At 36.3% G+C, this 23670-nt stretch overlaps 1 protein-coding gene across 1 annotated transcript in view; it reads left to right on the top strand.

Annotated features, from left to right (window-relative positions):
- LOC145977500 (neurotrimin) overlaps positions 1 to 23670 on the top strand; it is a 61866-nt gene that overhangs the window by 16304 nt on the left and 21892 nt on the right. The window lies entirely within an intron of this gene.

Below are 23670 nucleotides of genomic sequence, written 5' to 3'. Positions count from 1 at the left end.
TAAATATATATTTATATATATGAGATTTGAATTTTTAATTGTTTAAAATTATGATACATTTTAAAATATTTTGAGAAGTAAACTTGATGTCTCTCGAAATGCTGAAATAGACATTCTTGTTAATTTAACTTCTAATATCTCTCTCCACAATTTCCGGTACGAATGCCTAAATATGCGATGAGAATTAGAGTGGTCGAAGCAGTTAGATTCCTGTGGAATTTGTCTCCCTCCCCCCTCCTCGCACATAATTAGTCAATAGGTCAAGTGCTAAAGGGGTACGCGCAATTGAGAGAAGCGGAGGCTCCTTTCATCTCGCCGTCTCGTCTATTCACGGCCGCCAGACTTTCTCGATTAGAGAAGCATCACCGCTGCAGGCTCGAAATCACGAGCGGTTGCGGTTCCGAACTTCTCCCAAGCTTCTAGAACCGTTATTAACCGAGACGCGAGTCGCGACCGAGGAGGTAGTTTCCTTGCCTCGAGTATTTACCACGATCCTCGTCTCGTCCTTCTGGAGACGTCATTTGACAAATAGATACTAGAACTAGAATGTTTGTGGAAAGATTGAAAGAGAGAGCTCTGTATTTGTTATCGACTCTGCTATAGGTCTTAAACGGTATTACAAGATACATCAAGCTAAAATTACAACAGGAAGTTGCATCGTGCAAAAGAAATAGCGATCGCTTTTATGTCGCGGTTAAAGAAATTATATTCTTCGAAATTATGACTCCAGATAATGCTTTAAATAAGGAAGACGAAAGACATTCTTAATTTTAGTATCTAAAGAACGAGATATCAAATTAAAATTCTATTAAAGTAAAATATTTAAGATTATATCGAAAAATAGAATAGAGTTTTAAATATTTGCTTTAACAGATTTTTTAATTTAAAATCTCGTTTTCTAGATACTAAAATATGAAATTTCTCTCATCTTCTTTATTTAAAGCGATGTCTGAATAAGAGGGAAATCATAATTTTGAAGATTATATTATAATTTCCATTGCTAAAAATACACCAACAGTGAGAAATTCTCGTGATTGCGAGGTGGTAATTATTAGAGTTGCCGAGTTATTATCATTTGAATTCGCTTGAATAAAGTCAAGAAAATCGAGACTACGTTAATTCTCGTATGTATACAACATTCGAAAAATACATACCAGTAAAAACAGAGGTCACATTTCCCATTATCTTCTTGCGATTGCGCGAGATCAGTTGCGGGGAGTCAAATATGTTACTTACTTACTCGTGTAGTTCAAGTAATGACTGATCAAGAAGTGTTTGATATCCGTTCGATCCTTCACTGCTATTAAACGTCAATCACATAGCTATTTTATCGTTATACGACAATATTGAAATTATCATTATGTGTACTGACTTTTTCTACTTTTGATTGCATGTAATGATATCGATAAATCACAAACGACATTAATCGCTTTTAATAGCGCGCTGATTATACAAAATGGTTTTAATACTTCCTGTTTTTTATGCTTCGGACACTATTAGCTATTCCTTGTACTTCAAACATCGCTATTAAACGTGAGTTTTATGGTAATTGGTGCAACAATTATGTCTTTATTACGAAAGCAGCATATGATCGTATTTAAGATAAAATTATTTGCGAAGTACACATTTTTACATCGATTAAAAGTTTTATTTATATATAATTTTAATTATTATTTATTATTATTTTTATTTATATGTAATTTTAACTATTATCTATTATTTCTTTTATATTATTTAAGCTTTTTTATGATAATATTTCACGGAAATTTGATAAGAAATTTTATAATTAATTAAAATATTAAAATTGAAAGAAATCTTAATAAGTACAATGATATTAATTTAGTTTGTATATTTTTTTTATTGTGAAAATATTGAAACAAAAAGAAAATTTTCTGTCTCTGAAATATCGTGAAATATAAATGGTTAAGCGAATCATCTCAATGATAGGACGAACAGTCAGGAATTTCGAATGAGAAAAAAAAAGTCCGTCATTCTCCTTCTCTCGAAGCGGGGGCCTCGCAGATGGTGGATGAATGACGTATTCGTAAAGTTGACGAGCAGCCGTGTTGTAGAGGAGGGAACGTTATTTCCACCCGCGTCGTGGTTGGAATAACTTGTGGAGGAAATTTAACGTTTCCGCTTGAACCACCATCGCTAAACCACCGGCGCTACCCCATTCCCAGAATATGTAGGTCGATCACAGCGCATTGTCGTGAACTAATACGAAACGCTTGGCTTCACTTCCGGCGTCCCGTTCCGGCGTTTCGTGCGTTTCGTAAGCGCGATCACGTAACGATATGATAAAAAAAAGCGCGTCGAATTAAATCGTAAACGCTATCGCGATGCGGAATCGCGTATTTTCATGGTCAGTTCTCGTTAGATAAAATTAGAATCTTGCAATTGTTCAGCTATCTGATATAGGTTTGATATAGGTTGATCGTGGTTTTATTAATCTGTTATCGAGTTGAATATAATAATTACTCATTAATTATTTTTAATGATTATATTTGGAAGGACCTTGTGTATTTTTATTATTCGTGTCACTTGATAAATTTTTATATTACGCGGAAAAATATGTAGAGTGACTTAGATAAAGATCGATGGATGCAAATGACAGAGATTCAGAGAAGAAGATAGATGAGAAATCAAATTGGTTTCAGTTGATTATCTCTAATTGCGCTTGTAGTCTGTGCACTTTAATTAAAACGCTGCAGTAAAAAATGTTTTTGATTGACTGCGAATGTTATTTCATTTATCTGCGTTAAAATCTCCAGGGAGTATGGAAATTTCAATTAATAATCTCGCGAACGCGAGCGAATATGCATCACCGTCGTATTTAATAAGAATAAACAGATGTTCTCGCTGCACGGCTATGTTATAAATTAAATTGGAAATATCCGAGGGTGTCAGATGGTTACCGTTTCATTCTGGCACGTAAAAACGAATCTATTTTCGAAGATTGTAAGTTGATCGTTCGATGGTCAAATAGAATATACGAAAATTCTCGATGATGTCACGGGTACACCGCAGAATAATCGACATATAGGCTCGCTGCATATGTATGTGTACGCAAGGAACAGGCGGGTATTAACGAATGGAATGGGAAGAATGATGTCACCGAGCAAAAGCGATGTCCCCAAAATTACACGACCGTCAGCCCGAAACTCTCCGAGGCGAGGAGAAAGCGCTGGAACATGCTAATTTGTCGGATTGTGGCCTTGGTTACTGCGATATATTTATTTCATGCACAATTATGCTGAATAATTTCTAACAATAGAGCTCATAAATCTGAAGATGTTTTGCGGAAATATCCACATATTTTTTTAATTATAAATTTAAAATCGATAAAATACATTGATAAAATCGATAAAATACATTGAAACATTCAATATTTAAATATTGAAACATATGTGAGCATAAATATCCATATATATGAGCACAAATCTTATATTTTATTGTCATATTTAAAGTTCCACATGAGAGAAATATTATGTGATATCTGAGATATTGAATTATAATGTGTCACGAAATTTTATTATTATTTACGAATTATTATTGAATAATTTATATACATATTTTGATTAACTACAAGATCAATCTTCGATTCTAACTTCATGTTTACGTTCTGTGAAGTGTTATTCAATCATTCGATACACACCTATATGTATTATCGTTATTTTCTGGCCTTCAATATATACATTATACATAGATCGCGTAGTCTAACGAGAGAGATATAAATAAATACTGCAAAATAAAATTGACATCTATCATTCTATCATTTTGTTTTATTTAATTTGTATCGAGGCTGCAGGAAGTATTTTATATGTTACTTATCTTTCTCTCTCGACGTGTTTCTCTCGCGTTCGCTGACAATCGCTTGCCATTCGAATCAATATCGTAACAAATATAGCATTATCCGTGGAGACAAGAGCAGTCAACCGTTCATCGCCCTGCCAAGTATAGACTGTTACTTTAATTAATATGCAGTCGTCAGCAAACGCATACGTTTCATGTGCGGTCAAAGAGCACGCTCTCTTGCCTGTTATTCGTTATGTAAGTTTTCAAATAATCGTAGAATATGACGATTCTAATTCGATAACTTTAGAATTACTCGAAAAGTCATTTGAACATATTATGCTTTATTTTGTCAGATTTTTAACTTCTTTATTTTCTTATTTCAAAAATACCATTTATAATTTTTAAATGAAATAGAAAAAAGAATATAATATACTTTTTAATAAGATCTGTAAATATATTTATTTAAAGAATTAAAAAATTTTTGGAGAGAGTATGTAAAAAAAAAATATTTTACTAATATTAATTGGATACAAATTGAGATATAATTTATTCCTAAAAAAGGGATTATTGCATATCATTCAATTGATACTGCAAGGATTATTTTCTAAAAATTGATAATAAGCACAATGAATTATTCTTTATTATTCTTTTATCGTTTTTTCCTTTTCTGTTTGCCAAATTACACAATCGAATGCCGCTTATATGGAAGTTTCTGCAAGTGGTACGTTAATTGGTTGAGCAAGCAATTCCAACACTTGGCGCGCGCGGTTGCGTAAGGATTGGATTTTTTATGCTTTCACTAGCGGAATTTATTCCCGAAGCATCTGAAGAATTGATCGGGACTTTCGCATCGATATGCATCGGAAAAATTTCCCATGAAAGTGAAATGTGCCGAATTATCATTATCGATTGATTAGCTTCACTTATTGTTAGCGTGTAGCGCATTAAGCACAATTAATAGTAGAAACGAGGGTGGATTAACGGCGTGAATCTATCCTCTTAGGTCGCAGCCTAGAAACCCCAGGGTTAGACAGATAAGTGAATAGACGACCGATGAGTCACGGTTTATTAGCGGCAAACGGTTTTTAGGTCAGGTTTTTCGTTATTATTTCTCTTGGTGCATCGCATAAAAAGCGCACTCTAACGTCCAAGTTGATTGTATTGTAGACTTCAATTAAAGTCTCTCTCTTTCTCTCTGTAAGCACGCAATCTTCAAATGCACGAGCGCAGCCGAGTGTCCGCTACGATTTAAATTCACCAAGCTAAATTTAAAACACGTTTGTGTCGACTTCACGAAACTCTGAAAATCTCTTTTACAGCGTTTTAAAAATAGACATCTAATACGAGGCGTTTTTATATTTTAATGTAAAATTTAATTTATAAAATTTTATCGTTTAACGAAGAACAAAAAGTTGTCAATTAAAAATAATATATTATTTTAAATTTATACAAAAATTGCGTTAGTCATATTTTTGTCGCATGTACGCGTGTTGTGATTCATATTTAAAGGATGCCAAGAATTATGACAAAAGCGATGTATTTATAACGGGATGTTTAGGAATTTTAACGCCAAGTATTGACGCAATGTGAGAATGTGAAAAGAAACTTTGGACTTTGCGGGAGATCGATCAGCTGTGGAAGTTACTGAAGTTCTTTAAGTGAGATATCGAGACAGACCGGATATCGATACGTCCCCCAGCGACAGTTAGGACCACAATTCGGGCCGTACCTTTTTTTTATGTCTGAGTCACCCACACGTTACACGGGACGAACCGACAAGCGGGGATACGATAAACTGTTATGAATATAATACGATCTATACCTTCGATAAATCATTAGACGTCAGCTGCGGAAAGTCTGTTCGGTTTCTCAATTCAAGGAAGTTTACCGCTTGTTTTTATTGTCCTGGGAATGATTCGTTCCGATAAATGCGAGAGAAGAAATCTCTGCTGTTCTCATTCGCAAGGAATAAATTACGAGCAACGAGAATATTTCGTTATTTCTAATTATTATCCTGACGTCAGAGACATTTTCCATTTGATGAATCATACTGTATTGACTCATTCCTTCTGTATTCAATAAAATTTTTTTGGACTCCACATTTATTATACTACACAATGCAAAAATAATTGCAATCGCTGCAGATGAATTTAACGAAGCGGAGGAAGTGTGCGAACGCGCTGGAGGTACTGTAGTAAAATTGCAGACTAAACCACCAAACCGCACATGGATTTACGACACGTCGAGACGATCTTTTGTCTGCGCGCGAACAGACAGTTTTCTCTTTTCTTTGTGATCATCGCGACACATCATCGGCACTTTCTCACCGCTATCATTATGGACGGCGTAGTTTGATGGGCGGCATCGTCAAAAGTTCAAGGTCATTGCACTCTGGTTCATGACTTGTTTCATAAAAATTCTCATTGGAAATCTTTTCATATTTTCTCTTGTTTTGTTTTTATTTTCCTAATTCAAGGATTACGACGAGAGACGCCGATGCCAACGGCTTCTTTGCATTCATGCGTGTTGTTCGTTCACCTCCTCTCCTCCTGACGACCTTCTACTCCGCGACTCGTAGCGTGCCATGGTTGCCATGGTTGCCAAGCCCAGACCCATCAAGGTCCACAACCGCACGGCACCCGCACATGGTACGCTATGGAGGCGAAGAAAAAAGCTCGATCCGCGCGTCTCGCCGCAAAGCTAACTGCGCTACGTCGCTCGGTCAGATTTTTCAGACATCGCGATTCGACGCGGTTGAACGAGCCGCGAAGTCCAAGGATATAAGGAGCGATAAAAAAATTAGAAATAATAAAAATTAATTTGAGACATAAAGAAGAAATTGACGAAGAAGTAAATTACATTTGTCGAAGACAAATTAAAATTGGCATAATTTAATAATGTTAAAAAGGTTGGATTTCTGAAAGAAATTATATTTTTTTTACATATAATTTGAAATTATTTCAAAATTACTTGCAAATAATAGTTTGGTATAGTTATATATATACAAAATGTTTTCGATTAAATATATATTCTCTTCCGCCTCTTCTATTATTTAAATTTATGTAAATAAATTTAAATTATTCAATATTACACAAATACCATTTAAATTTGGTGATTTAAATTATTCTATTTTTATAGGAGCTATATTAAAATACCTCGTGCATATTATTACCGCTATAAGTTATTACAAATAATGGACACTTTCGTTTTCTGGTTTCACTCTCGACGTGTCCTTGATGAATTCTTTTACGGATACGCGACAATACTCTCGCGCTCTTGCTATCGGGATACACTGCCATGCTTTCATCGGTTCCCCGACAGTTATTAATCTGTCCAGCGGGTCGGGAATACAACGCGTCTCGGTCTCTGCACGATACGCGCCATTTTCCGTCTAGCCGCCTATAAATACATTAGACGCATCCGTACGAGAGATGAAATCCGCGACGCGCTTTCATTTTCAATTTCGCTTTGCCCGGAATCTCGACCGCAAATACAGGGCGTTTTACGAGAAAACTGGTAAACTTGTAAAGGATTCTTAAATTAATTAATCTCTATAAAATTCTTTCTAATCAAGAAAGATACACTAGGTCAATTCGGTTCAGTTAATCGTGATATAAACAATTTTATTAATATTGCAACACACATAAAATAGATTTATAATTTTTATTGTGTGAATATTACTCTCTTAATTATATTAATTGCTTAATGTCTATCTTCTGCTTGCTAGCATGCTGTTATTATTGCTTGTTGTACCATAGACCGCTGCCAATTAATTTGCCTAAGTTAAAGCTGAATACTATTTGCTTCTATTATTCTGTCAACTAACTTCTAACTTTGCTTCTGTTATTCGGTTAACTAATTATTGACTCTCTAGTTTATCGTCATTGTATACACGAAATTTTAAACAATTCTACAAAAAGAAGTAATTAATCAAGAAATTGAGCAGACCATGATACAGATTTAGCGTTACTAACAAGAATTAAATTCTTCTATCTCGATAATTGAACCAAATTGACCTATAGTATATTTGAGTTCCTTTGCTTAGAATGAACTAAAATATATCCTAAAAGTTTGTTATTGATTTCCTCATGGAACACCCTATATATCCAGATATATTCGGAATTCCCTTTCACGAATGCGTAATGCGAATACTGTAAAACGAGCTTTAATTTTTTTATTCCATTTTCTTAGCTTGCATTATAGGTCTATCCTTTTCGTTGCCGATCGCTGTCGGTGTCGTCGAACTCCCTTGTTCTCAGAATCTTTCGGGCAGGGTCTGTGTGACTCTCGTGGAAAGCGAGCATGCAAGAGGAAGGGGATCGACGAGATCTGAATGTCAATACGTTTTGTATTTCAGATAGGACAGAATTGATATTACACTCTCGAGATTTCTTTGCGCCTCTAAAAGCGCAATTGATCAAAGTACACTCTGTCGACAATGTAATTTCGACTTTTTGTATTTAATATATTATACAAGATAATACAAATTATGTATCCGATATATCGAAGATATTGCCAAACAAAAATTTTATTTCAATAAATTTATAATTTCTGTCTGTCGTGCAAAATATTTTATGCGTAAAAGTTATAATTTTTTATGATATTATTTAATTAAGCGTTAAATATAATTTTTTGATATCGAAACGTCTCGCTTTTCGACTCTTCTAGTTTCTCGTGTATGCGTGCTTTCCTGAGAAAAAACCGAAGGAATCGAATTGATCTTGGAAAGAGAGCGTCCTAAAGTGTTAAGTTACATTTCGTATCGATGATTCACGTAACATCAGACATATCGAACAATGTAAGTGCAACTCTGACAGTCTTCGGTTAGCGCGAAGGCTGCCTTATACAGGACGAAGGGTTCGTTTCGCTCGGAGCCGACAATTCCATTTTCCACGGTCGGCTATCGAATTCCTGTCGATTACGGTGTCATCGAACTCTCGAGGCAGTTGCCGTGATCTTTCGAGAGGGTGTCTGTAAACGACGCGTGCAGAGAAACGGAGATAGATAAATAGATAGATAGAAAAAGAGAGAGATAGAGAAGCACGAGGTCACGATATTCGTCGCCCAAGCGACGTACGCTTTGATTAGACAAATCTTGCGCCGAGCTGACATCACGAATCACGATGGCACGCATTCCTACGGTTAAGATTTGGGCGTCTCGAGAATATATCGAATGATTCCAGTCAAGGGAAACTTTATTACGATCCTTCTGTATGAATCGCGCCGGGCTTTGTCGATGTCTCGACTCGAATGAACGACCGATGATGCCGTGGGTCATCGGATAAATGCTCCGTGTCCCTGGCTCGATCGTGCCCTCCGTGAAATCGATCAATCATTTTTCTTTTTTTTTTCTTTTTGCAACTCCATCGCGCTCCATTTAAACGGCCGACGTAACGCGATACGTGATATTCATATAGCGTGTGTTTGCCATATTCGCGCATTATTCATAGTCTCGTTCCTCATCGCCCGATCGTATACATTTTTCATCATTCCACTTGTCTCGCCCACTCCCGTGATCGCGCGAGCAATATTGAAAGCAAGAAAAATTAATCTATGGATATTTACGAAGGCGCCCATATCTGTATATTACTGCCTACATTACTATCGGTATCTCGTTGCGTTGCTCTTATGTTGCGCGATTAAAGAATGATTCATACGTTAAACGTAATACTTTCAATCGATGAGACAATCAGACCGTGGGGTCAGCCGCACTCCGATCATTCTCAATGAAGTCATGCTGACACAATTCTTTTCTCGCACAATTACATCCAAATTAAAATAACATATAGTACAATAATTATTAAGTGTCTTATCAATAATATTTAATTCAATAATTATTAATTTCTTATTAATTTTCGTATTAAATAAAAATATGTACATATATGGTTTAAAATACTTTATCTATAACATCTGTCTTGTATATTCTCTAAGAGACTCTAATAATAATTATAAAAATTAATTAGCATCATTATTAGTTCAGAGCATTATTGCATCATTTAAAAATGCATTCTAAAAAGGCTGAAAAGATTTTAAATTTAACAAAGAAATTTATAATTAAATTTAATTAATTTTAAAATAATAAAATTAAAAAATAAAAACGGTAGTGCTCTTCAAGATGTCTCGATTATTTAAGCAATGATTGTATACGTGATGCAATTTCTCTTTGACGTTATCCATTTCATTCATAAGTAGGCAGAGGTGAACGCACGTCTGGCATTCAATCTTAACATGTGATTTGACGCACATCACGCTTCGTGTGGCCGTCCACTTCTCCCTCTCTCTTTCTCTCTCTCTTTCTCTCTTTGGCGGAGGTCAAGCTTGAGCTTCTTCATCGGCATAACAAGTCACAGCACTGTGCTCTCCATATGGTCAATCTTACTAATTAAGTATAAATTGCTTCTCTTGTGTGTATATAAAACTCGTCGTTATTGCGGAATTCGCGAATCACGATTCAGTTCAAATCCGCATCATTTGCTTCAATGTCACGTCGACATTAGATTGGATGCAGACAGCTTTCATGATTCATTTTAATATCGTCGCGATCAATCGGGCGATTGCGCGTCTCGTGACTCGTGGGTGGTCGGAAGCTAGCGGCGGCACACGTCGTGGTTTCAATCCGGGGATTAAGTGAGAACAATCTCGAGATGGGAGAAAGGCGCTGGAAGCGGAGTTTGAAGACGTGAGCTACCTCGTGGGGCGTGTATTAAGCCTTTCACGGTTAAATGACTATTCCGAACGATTTCAGAAGAAATACATTCGCGATATTAAGGCACACGATATTTATCCTGAACAATTCCATATATACGTGTATTATGGTATTTTTCTAAAAATTATGGAAATAAGTTTGAAATAAAAATATAGACATAAAAAGGCGGTTTCCTACAGAGAATTCAATTTAGATGATCTCTATTCTTCTCGAAAACTACCAAGTGCTCCTATCTCCAGATGCGATCGGGCATTTCGAAATGTGCAAGAACCATGTGATCACGTTCGCGATTTTATCTCAACACGCGATGAAATTTATTATCAAAATTCATTACTCGAAGGAGGCACGGTAAACGGTTGGTGCATGGCTAAGTGCGTAAGTAACGAGCGAGATTGGTCGATTATTCTTCGGGAATCTGGTCACGTTGCCGTGTTCCCCGACTCGTTACGAAATCCGTGGAAATGCCGCGTTTCATTGCACCGTGAGGTGATAAAACCGCGTACGGCTCCGCGAGCACGAAACGAAGCGTTTCACGTATCGTTGGGTGGAGAACAAGTCTCAAGGACGCGGATAAATTTTGAGAATACGCACGTTTACGTCTCTCGAGAATTATTATTAGCGTACGTAGTAACGACGAGACGACCATTACTATTGTACGCGCATGTTCATGAATATGAATAAATTACGCAACTAGAAGGATGTTTGTGCCCAAGCTTCAAGCGCAGCAAAATGAAATGATTTGATGATTCATTATTTAATGTGAGCGCATTCATGTCAAGAAAATACATGACATTATTCAATTAATTCCGAAATAATGTCGAAAAGAGATACGAGAGATCCTTGAAAAGCAATTTCATTTACCTGCTTATCGACGTCGACTCGTTATCATTAACATCGAATCTGGAAATGGAGGCCACGCGACGTGGAATGCATGTGCATGTCGATTGCAAGTCGACATCCGCGAAGGCTGCACGCATCCTTCGCATCGTCTACGAGTGACGTTATCCTTCGAATTTATTCCGGGACAATATCTTCAAGGATACGCCTCTATCTCGCTCGTTTTCGAGAGAGAAAATTCCATCTGCAGGATTTTAATCGCGGCTTTTATACCACGTTTATGGTCGAAATAAAGAATGCATCTCGTGGACCAACCTGGCGCGATTATGTTCTTTTACGTAGATACGCTCGCAAGAATCTCTTAAAATTACATAGAAAGAAGGAGTAAGATATAGAAGCTTATCAACTCTTTCTTGAGCTCTCTCGTCGCGACATTGTTTACTTTAGTTATCATGGATCCGGCTCAGGTATTCATTGTTTACACGATGCATCAAGCCGCTATCTCGGATAAGGTTCTCCGCTCCAAGACGAGGAAGTGTGCACGTAACCAAGACGACGTATGCACTTGACCGATGATAACGTAACGAAATTAATCTCATTATTTCAAAATAAATCTATTTATTTCGATATAGTTTATCTAAAACATATGATAAAACTTTTCCTGCGAATTTAATCAAATGTCATCTCGATTACATATTAATATGTTGTAAGAATAACGAGATTTTTTCATTCGATATGTCTTTGTCACAGGGATTCCGTTGACACATCTTCCAGTAATGTTTAATTAACGTGGAATTTCGTGAGAGACGATATCGGGTCGGTTTTCCTTTCACGACTTTATTCGTGGGTGCTTCTGTTACGTCATCTCTACGAGAAGAGAGGGATTCTTACCTGTGATTTCGAATCTCCTCGTGATTAATCGTTGCCGTGGGCGATCGGCAAGGTAGCTGCTACAGCTGATCGTCCGACACCTTCTCACGATAAAAGCTGGGCGCGCGCGCGACACGATTAACATCTGTGAGAATAATTCGGGGAAACGCGATCGAGAAAGAGAGAGTGAGTCAGGCATTGATTTAAATATCGCGATGCTCAGATCTCGGTAAGATACATTCACGATGTGGTCCTGATGTATTCCCACGCGGATATTAATTGTCTCGAGATTCTGTTGTAGCGATATCTTCAAGAGAGACGTTAAAGGATGGTGTTTTACAGCAAACGATCTAAGGAGATATTGAGATTAAGAAACTTAAAAAGTAATCAGGGATATTTTTCCAAGATTATTCGTATTATATAATTGAATATCTTAAGCTAATGAAAATCTTAATTTTGGATTGCATTAATAGTTCAAATTATTTAAATCTAATCGAGAGACATAGATATCTCCTACTAAATTATAATTTAATTTATTTCATTTTCTGAATAAATTTAGTTGATTAAAATTAACGTAAATTCGGTACAATATCGATTCCTCTGATTTTATTTTCTGTATGCTCTTTTTTATTTAACATACAATTTATATCCGTGAGTGGAGCACACGTTTTACATTTTTTTATAGTCTGTTAATCATTTTATTCGGTTCATAATTCGTTACGACAAGAATAAAGTCGCTCGTAAAGCGCAACACCGCGAAAGTCACATCGCTTTTGTGTGTTTTTTACTAGTCCATCTCGTCAACGATGCGTTATGCAACGTTAGTAAAACGGTAACGCGTATCCGTGCATCACTCGTGGAATTCGTGTCATAGAGATGCAAGCCAACAGTTGATCGCGAGCAAGCGAAAGTAAACGTAATGTATCCGCATTAGAGTTGCACAAGACTCAAGACAAGATAATATTCATAAATACACGGCACATATACATACTACACATTTGTTAGCTCTACGAAAAGGTAATTGCATATAGGAATACTCACACGCATACAATCAGAACGTATAAAATTAAACATACGTATAAAATACGTTTAAAATTTTATTTTGTTTATTGTGTTAATTTTTTTAAATTTAAATGTTTTTTTAATATAAGTTTTTATTTATTAAATAAGATTTCTTTTAATTCGAATGTAATAAAATGTGATTTGTTTCTCAAATTTACAAATATACAAAAGCTCAAATTTACAAATATATAAATTTGAGCTTTTTTTTAATCAATAATCTTGACAAGATTACAATAATATCATGATAATGTTATTATCTTACTATCTTGATAATAATTGCCTAATTGAAAATCTTGTCTTGATCTTAAATCTCGAATTTCGAAACAAGACAAGACAATATCAGATTAATATACTCTTGATATCTCGTGCAACTCTAATCCACGTTAATAACTCCAATTCAGTCTTGCTTAATATGAGTCTAATAAAAAAATGAAATAAAAGAAAATTTTCTCAGAGTTTAGCATCATTTCCTGAATTGCAAACAGAGAGAAATTATGCCTCGGATACTTGAATGAATCTACGAGGGGAATGAGAATAATGAAGGAATCACTACGTATATATCTATATTCAATGAAGCAGTCGCGTGCAGCGTTTGAAACTCGAGTTTGTCGGTGACCTATTTTTTCGAATGCCGCTGCTCCTCTGGTGATAGGAATTTTCGGTGATATTTTTAGATCGCGTGGTGTAATTCATAGCCGGGAAGACGCTGCGGTGCATGCACCGCAGTTCGCGGGGAACGGATCTAGGCACGGTTTCCTTTTAAATCGGCGCGTCTGCGGAAAGTCGGCCGCGATCCGATCACGCAAAGTTTCGTTGAACCTCCCGTTAGGGTTAATAACAAAGTCGCTCCCTCGTCCAGGATCGATGTTTGATTAAGAACGCGAGATTGCCCGAGTGTGTAATGCTCGTTCGCGTAAGCGGATACCCCGTGCCGTTAAGAACGCGGTCGCGGCCTCCCCCTGTTTCGACGCTCAGAAGTAGATCACTACCGGCGTCATAGTTTACCCGCATATCGCTGCCACAACCCCGCTTTGCGTGAACCGAATCCACATCCTGAGAAACGTACACTTGGTAAAATAAAGCTTCCGTTCCTTTTTCTCGAAACGTGTTATTATTCGGAGCTTTAGATTGCTAAGATAAAATCCGTGTTACGTAAAATAGACTTTTGTTACTTATTTATATTTTTGCGAAATTAAACACTAGAAATACTTTCTAGAATATAACAATAATTGAAAATATATTGCAAGATATATTTTTATTTCTTATGATAGAATTGGATAAAAAGGATTTCAAAAACCGCTAAAAATTACTGGAAATAATATAATATATGTATAAATATTCTGAGTAGTTTTATTTTAACAAAGAAAAAATAAGTATAAAATATTAAAAATCTTTCTAATTAAAAACAAATAAATTAAAAATAATAATAATAAAATGCAAACCTGCGTTTTTAACCACAATTTTTCTATCATATATAATTATTAATATATTTTAATAGTGGAATAATCATTATTCTTGTATTTTAACTGACATACGAGAAAATGGGTCGCTTTATACCTTTGAAACCTCTGCGCTTCAAAGTCTTTGGATTATAATAGCTCTCGCGGTTATCGCTTAACGAAGAAGGCGGAAGTAATATCGTGACTTGAAGCTTCCGCGATAGGGACCTAATCGCAACGTCGTAAAGTCACGCCTCGCGATCAGCGATATTACATAAAACGCAACTATCGCTTACGCCATTGATGATCTACTATCGCGGAGGCGAGAATCCTCTTCGTCCTTTTAATCGCGGATAACGCGCTCTTTATTTCCCGTAATGGGCGGCTTGTCAGCTTGCAATAATGTATCGATTGCTCGCGCGATTCACTGGCTCGGTGCACCGGGCGCTGCCGAGAATCTTCTCCGAGGAACTCGAAGCTCGACCACGATAATCATAGTAATTTTCTAGTGGTCGGCGTTGTGTCGCGACTTTTTAAATGACGACGACGCCGCCGCCGCCTCTGGAATCCTCGGATCGCGACGCACGCAGTCCCCATGGCTCGAACGATGCAGCTGCACTCGAATCATTGTCGTTGCGTACATCTGCGTGGGGCGTTCACGCGTTATCGCTTCACAGTAATCTAAGCGAGCGATGAGATGCAACAAATATGTTTCTTATCTCTTATCCATTTTAAATTAAATGACACTTTCAGAGAGAGAGAGAGAGAGAGAGAGAGATAGTACTTCATGCTTGGAGATCGGTGTTATTTTTATGACAATTAAATAATTTTATATATAATTTAAAAATGCTCTTTTCAATTTTTAACATTTAATCTAGAATGAAAAATAAAGTCCATTTAGATTTATTAAATTGTCTGGATCCATTAAAGATTTGTCAGAATCCATCATTTTTAAATTATTCAAATTTAGAATCTAAAATGAAAAATAAAGTCCGTTTAAATTTATTATCTATTAGATTCGTCAGGAATCCTTCAATCTTGGACTAATCGAATTTGTGCTGTCACTATTAATAATTAGTTTCATTTCTTATTTTGATATGTATAATTTGCCAGGCTCATCGACGATTTTAAACGACCGGCGTACTTTGAAACGAAAGAGAAAAGAAATGCTCGTGAAATGAGCAAGCGAGAAAGCAGGCGAAAGGAACAAAGACGAAGAAGAACACGAAGAGAGCCGGCGAGGTTGCCAAGTCGTGTTTACATACCGTCTACGTGCCCCGAAGGGCCGTCGGTTAAAAGGCGAGTTTAACCCGATGCGAATCCGGTCGACGCGAACTGAGGATCGTATTCATGGCATAGTTATGGTACCGAGTACACTTCACAAAGGTTTTGCTTTGCAGAAGATTATGCTGCACGTTAAAAAGGCACCTTGTGAGTTGTTTGCACAAAGTCACGAAGCTGTCACGAAGTAGGAGACATTTGACATTCCCTTGTTCATCGTTAAAAGATAGAAGAAACTTATAAGTTGCATGTCGTGAAGAAGGCGCGAAGATAATCCTGGTTGATGCCATTTTTTACATTTAATTTTTTAAATTGTTATGCAATTTAAGAAAAAAATATAAAAAGCTGGAGTGGTATTAATACTGCTGACTATACATGTGATTTATACAGAGGCTGATATATTCCTCCCTTTCTTGTTTATATAAATTCCTCGCATCGTTTCGAGATTTTTTCTTTTTTTTTAATAGATGCTATGCGATAGAATGAATCTTCTAAATAGATGACCCGATATATACCATTCAAATTAAACTGAATAACTATCGAGCGCCCTAAAGAAAATGAACGATGTTGCGAAAAACGTATAATGTCGGCGGTGTTGAGTTATATTAAAGGCTATCGCGAGAGACCGTGCGAATAAAATGCGTGCGATGTGGTCTAAATCTAATAAAAACTGCCGCTTAATGATCTCGCGCGCGGAGATCACCGGGCAATTACCAGGAGGATTATGGTCTTTCGCGATGCCTCGAGGGGATGCATTTGTATCGAATATTTTCTTCAGGTTTTGTCGGAGAACAAGCTTCTTGCTCGCATTTACCGTACGCGTTATGGTGCGCAGCTTGCGTCCTCCCCCTCGGATATCGTGTCGAACGCATTTATCGTGCACAACGCCACGTGCCCATCAATGCGGCAAATGGCTTTTTACGCATATATACGTCTCAATTGCATCGATTTCCTAGGATTATCGCATTTTCCCTTTGAGCGGCATGAATAATCATTATATCCGTTGGATGAATCCTTTTATATAAAATGCGCATTAAATAACGAATAAAACAATGAAGATCAATGAATAAGAATAGATCATTTTGAAATTATAAAACATTTAAAAAAATTCTGAATAGAGTATTAATTATGTAAAATATTATTGACGTTTTTATTTTATTAATAGTTAAAGTTTAATTTAACATTTTATTAATTTTATTACAAAGTGCCGCTTTTAAAATTGTAAATATCTGATGAAAGAAAAAACGCAATTTATATTTAATCTTCTTATTCTTATTTTATCGATGTAATATGCCAGCTATTTTTAAACTTTTTTTAAATTTTAAAGTATAAATAATTTATTTACGAAAAGAGATGAAGAATTATTATCACAGAACAAGTATTGTTCGCGACTGTTATATATGTGACAGATAAGCTCCATCCATACACGTGATCTTATCACCGTGCTTACATTCCATCATTGTTGATTTCTTACTTTAAAAGCTCTCATTTAAAGCGTGTTTTATAAAGCGACATCGTTTCTAGATATTCCTAAAATATTTGTACTGTGTGGCCAGATTGTCGAAATTGCTTTTATAGAAGGATGCAGGAGATTTTTCGAAGTAGCAGGATCTATCCTTCTATCGACATACCATTAGTCATGATTTCTTTCACTCTGCGACGCGATATAAAATGTATTTCCAGTCGCAGCAATATAGTCGTTTCTCGTCACCTTCTTCCGTTATCTTTTAGGCGCTGAGACAGGATATGGAAAGGGTTTTGTAAACTGCCAGGCCCGACACCCTTCATGGCATCGTCTGGCATTTTACTATAACAAGCACATGTCATTACCTCGCTGAATTATACGACTATGCTAACATGTTGATCGCCAGAATTCTTTTAATAACTCTTTCAAATTAAAAAACCAGCAGGCAGCACAAACTGGAAGAAAATTACAAAAAATAATTTTTGTACAATCGAAAAATTTTCCAAATTTTATTGATGAATTTCAATTTATTTCGTAAAAAATTAGACTGTTTTTATTTTGAATCTTTTCCATCTGTGTATTTGATTAAAAAATAGTAATATCCAAAATTACTAATTTTTATCGCTTTTAATTATTATTCGAAAGAATGAAAAATAAAAATCATAAAGATTCTCACGAAAGTGACGTATGTGATAAATTCATGTACACATATCAATGGGATCTTTATGTGACAATGCGATCCATGTTGCAGCATGACAACGCGTTTTGAGTGCGTCACGGATCGTTTAAATAGGCTCGAGAGTGTGGAGCCACATCGCCTTAACGCGTTGACAGAGCAGCCTTTCGTTTACTCACGTGGTCGGAAATTTATTATTACTGCTAGCCTGGAAGCAACAGGGGGGGGGACGAGGGGGAGAAGGAGGAATTAATTATCTTTTGGAAAGGCGCGCGGGATGTTCGCTATACGCGATCCTGCAATCTGTTCGGTACTGCACTTCAGTGGAATTCGTCGGTAAGACTTTGAAGTACAGCATCCCGTAAAAAATATGTCGGCGCTCCCGCGCGAGGTAATCAGATAATGGAATCTTCCTGCCGATTTTTTCCGTGTAAAGAAACGAGATATCCGAGTAATGCGTCTTGTTGCGTTTTATCATATGATCCTTGTTCCGTTCTCCTCGATAATCTGAAGCACGCGGACTCGAGCACGGAAACTACAGTAATCTTCTACCGTCGAATTTTTGCATTTCGATTGATATTTCATCTTTCGCTAAAGATACTCAAAGTAAAAGAAAATAAAAATTAAAAATTATTTTAAAATTGTTATCAAAATTTTAACTACACTGCTTTTAAGGCTAATGCACAGTGTGACAAGTGAGTGATTTGAAAGAAAATAATTCTTATAGTAATAGTTTTATAGTTAATAATTGTTATTAAACAATTATCTAAAGCTTCTATATTATAATAAATAAATTTTAATATACAGATTAATTTCTTTAGGATATTATTAAGTAATATTCTATTTTACATTTTTGAAATATGGCAAATAATAGGTTTAATTCATCCAATAAAGTCTTGCGATTGATTTCATAATATCATATATTTTATCGTATAAAATCACATGATCATATATTGTATTTTTAAATATTTTAATAAAATAAATTACTGATATTTAAAAAAAAAATTTAATTATTTATTGTGATGTAGGAGCTAATTTAAATAATTATTTAATCAAAAAATAATCAGTCATGCAATTAAGTAATAACTAAAAATTTTTATCTAACAAAGTAAGAATTATACATCGCTCACTGTTATACTATGCAATGTAATCCTGAAGATATTGCACAATAGATTACCTAGGAGCGTCTCTGGAGACGTGAATGCGTCCCAGATTATAAGAGCGCGTACGTTTGCGAAATGAACAATGACGGTCTATCTCGTGACTAGGCGCGATTGGCCGTATTTCGGGAATGAAAAATGTCGATCGCGCGTAATTCGTATAAACACACACACACACAGAAATATACCTATGTAAACGAGGTCGCCACCGAGGTAGTAAAAGCTTATTGTCATTTGGATTGAATCATGGGCACGCTCGGGTTGCGTTCTTGGACTTAATTACCCGCATGTTACGGGCTGTTTATTATGCCCTGCTTTATCGTCGCCGAGCTGACGCAGCGGGCTGTTCCTAGGACGACCGGAGGAATTCATTTATTCATTAAGGGAACGGTCGGATTATATCGCACAATCCCAGACTTCGCGCGAGAAAAGCCGTACTCTTTCCCTGTCCAATTATTTCTTACCGCTACGGATGCAATTTCGTTCTCGGATCGGGACTGACGAATACATCATTTCAGGTAATGAATGTTCCTTTGTGTAGCGCAAAAAAACCGGGAATTCCGCGCTTGACCGCTGTATTGTACATCCCGCATTCCATCGAGCAATATATACATCCAAAGTAGGTACTGCTGGTTCATACTGGACATTCCGTTCTTCGGCTTCTAGGTCAGTTCTCTGAGATGCCGGGCATCCTTTCAGAAAGCATGTATCTCGAGGTGCTCGCGAATTATTCCATGATTCGAGTCAAGAGGCGTATTTCATTATCTCAATATCTCTAAAACGGATTAAAAAATTTTATTACAAATTGTGAGATAAAATTTGCTTTAATGCAAGGGAGTTGGATTGGAATGTGCAGATGAAGAATCATTACTTGTGTCTTTCTGGATAAAAAATATCTTAAATTATTTCACAAATTTTTCGACAAGTTAATACAGATTAAAAATTAATATAAAATGGTTAAAATTAAACAACTATGTAAAGGCAATCCACTTGATAAAGTAAATAGTAATTTGATTATTGTGGTATAAATCACAAAAGCTTGCAGACTAAAATTTAAGATTTGCAAAATTGAATCTTAATAAAATGTTTCAGAAATGTCAACGCAAAGATTAATATTGCAATTAAAAATTCGCTTCTTTCATGAAGAATAAGTTTCGTTTCAATTACATTACAATTTTTGCAACTTTATACACAAAAATCATTATAAAATTATACGTGATATCTTGATTACTTTATCAGTATTGCGATAAAATAATACTTTCTCTGCGCTTTCTCTATCCAAAATCGGATGTTGGTTCAGCTTGAACGACAAGAACGTTATCGCCAGGAGTAATGAAAGTGTCGTGATCACTGAACAGTAATTAATTAAAGAGCACGAGAATTAATAGACCGTTCTCGTCACGCGAGAGCAAGACACAGACGCGATTAAATCAGCTGAGACACCTGCCCGGAGGTATTCACGTTTCTCAGGATCCAGGTTTCGGAACACCTGCTCACATAGTTGCCGTTTGTGGACGGCGGATAGTATCTCTCGCATCCTCTCCTCGGATTTACACCTCGATTCTTGTGGTTAATAATTCACCGTGCTTCATCGCCATCTTCTGCGGCTACTGATTTCATGAATCAGATTTTATTCCCGCAGCACCTAAGCGATTAAACGTTCAGCTTTATCGCCGACGCGGTTACCGTTCGCGCTTTTCTCTGCGGTTTCCGCTTCACAGTGTTTATTCTAGACTATTTGTTTTCTTAACCCATCTTACTTCGAGGGAGATCTTTTTTCTATAAATTAAAAAAGAACTATGACGAATTTATTTGATTCATAGTCATAGTTCTCTTTTTAATATTTTATTATATATTTTATTATATATTTATTTTATATATTATTTATTTTATATGTATATAAAATATAATTTTTAAATTTTTGTTACCAAAATTTGTATGAAAATTACTTTTTTTATATAGAAAAAAAATTGATTAAAACTGATTTAAATTGCACAATATTATGTCAAAATTTTATCTTGTTAAAACTTAAATTTTTTACGTACATTTTCTCTTTTTCTATAACGCGCGATCTTATTATTTTTTTTTCGTTTCATTTCCGTCTTATTTCTTCCAAATTAGACATGCACTTTGAAGCTCGAACACGATCAGTTTTTATGCTTCGAACTACGCATCAGTCTCGAGACATTGTTTCAAAGATACCATATTCACAAATTGACACATCATATTTCATTCACGGTTGTTATGTAAGGAAAGGCGACGACTGAAGTCGTCGCAGATAATTATTCAAATTTGACATCAGTATTCGTTATCTCACATCGTTGCGCCCGTTATAGTTCGCAGAGGATATGGCAGGTACAAGTAATAAATAATTATTATGACGTCCGCGTATAGTATCTAACGGGCTAACGAATTGTCCTGTGAATAATATCGCCGGACGTGTCGGAAGGCTCATTAAAATTCGTCGCGATTTGTGAGACGACTATAAAGCGTCGCAAAAGAGATATTACATGCGTTGATGTGCGATGCGGCTGCAAATATTACGCGTGATTTAACGATAACGGTAATCATTCAAACGAAAACATACAACCAAATTATTACATCTTTATTCCGTTATTATTACGTCTCCTTTTTACTTCAAGGAAAATAAAATATTTAAGAGTAAATAAATATGACAAGATTTTTTCTCATTTTACTTAATAATTATATAATATTTATATTTTGTAAAAATATGAACAATACAAGAGAAGAAAAATGGATATTAAATATCGCATTATAATCCATTATTGTATGTTACATGATTATTTTGATTAGGATATGTACAGAGATAGGTAATTTTCATCATTATAATTTTTACGCACAATTAAATAAATTTTTTACGCAAAATTATTTACAATTATATTTTTGGAAAATTCTCATTGAAAAGCAACGCGTTTAATCACAAATAACTGTTTTTCGATCGATTCGTACGTATATAGAAAAACATCGTCCATCCATCATGTCATAAATCTTCCGCGTGCGTGCATACACGGCTATCGTTTTTCCGTTTGTCAGTCGAGTTCTTTCCGTGTAAACAGCCGACGACAGTTTGGCGACAGTGGCGGCATTATGGCATGTCCAGGATGAAGTATATGAACGATACAAGAAAGGGGAGCACGGGCTCGCGCACGAAGAGAGAACTCGGGATCGGAGAAGAACAACCCAGAGAGGGAGGGCGTTGAACCGCTGCCCGTGGCATTCCGCCGTGTTTCCCTCTCCGTCCCCTTCCCTCCCTCCCCCTCCCTCCCTCGCTCACTCACTCTTCGCCGAGGCTTCGCGCTTGTGGACGCATAGATGAATTTTTAGGCGTAGACGGTAGATCACCCGGCTCGAATACCGAGCAGAGCCCGATGCGTGTGCGATGCGTGCAGCACGTGTTGCTACCGCGTCGATACTCGGAAATGGCGACGTCAGCGGCCGGCCGTACAGGAGATGCGCATCACTTTGGCACTCGGCTCACTCTGCTCGCTCAGCTTCCCCTTCGTCCCCTTCGTCGTGTCCGGGGTCTAAACTCGACGATGAGGGAACGTTCAGCTCCCCGGTTGCCTCGTGTATTATCATCACGCGTCACGATATAACGTTGCGTACACATTTTCGCCAGTCGTATTTCTTGCGTATAACGTGCGTCAGAATGGCGGGCCACTTTTGGTTTTATCGACGATCTCGGCAGACTTATCGCTGTATAAAGTGGTAATAATAGTTGTAGAAAAAGGTATCCCTAAACGTAAATTAATATTTTCTCGATATCTTATTTTCGGAATGGAATGTGATATTAATATGCGACTCCGGTGTCCAGATTTATTTCCGACGTCACGTTAAATATTTGATTATTTTGCTCCGCTATTTTTGAATATTTCCTCATTCGACGAATACGCGATGCACGTGAGAAATGCACGTAGCGACGACCAGGAGATGATAAAATATTTCGATCATGCATCATGTCGGTTGATAGCCGGAAAATAGTGACATTTACGCGTAAAAGAGGGTCGCCTTGCCGGCGGTACATTGAATATTTTAGCGGTTTCTGGGTCAGGGGAAAATGATGTCAATGGTGAATTAAAGCCGCTTTCGTTATCCCGTCGTCTACTCTGTGTCGCGATGAGATGTAATAAATACGTGCATGCCGACACGATTAACTACACTTAAATTGCAATTATGTGAAAGTACAATTGGCACATTTTGACATTGTAATCGTAGAAATGAAAATTTCCACGAAATAATACCCAAGTTGAATCCTATAGATGTAATTTCTTATCGTCTTATTATTATTATTTTTTACTATTATATAAATACATAAGCAAATTTTTTTATTTATGAAACTGGAATTAATAACTCAG

Source organism: Camponotus vicinus, unplaced genomic scaffold, assembly GCF_025532165.1.
Source record: "Camponotus vicinus isolate PSW18456_S1 unplaced genomic scaffold, iyCamVici1.0 SCAF_9, whole genome shotgun sequence".
Lineage (NCBI taxonomy): Eukaryota > Metazoa > Arthropoda > Insecta > Hymenoptera > Formicidae > Camponotus > Camponotus vicinus.
Note: the sequence above shows the minus strand (reverse complement) of the source record. Positions and strands in the feature narration are given on the sequence as shown.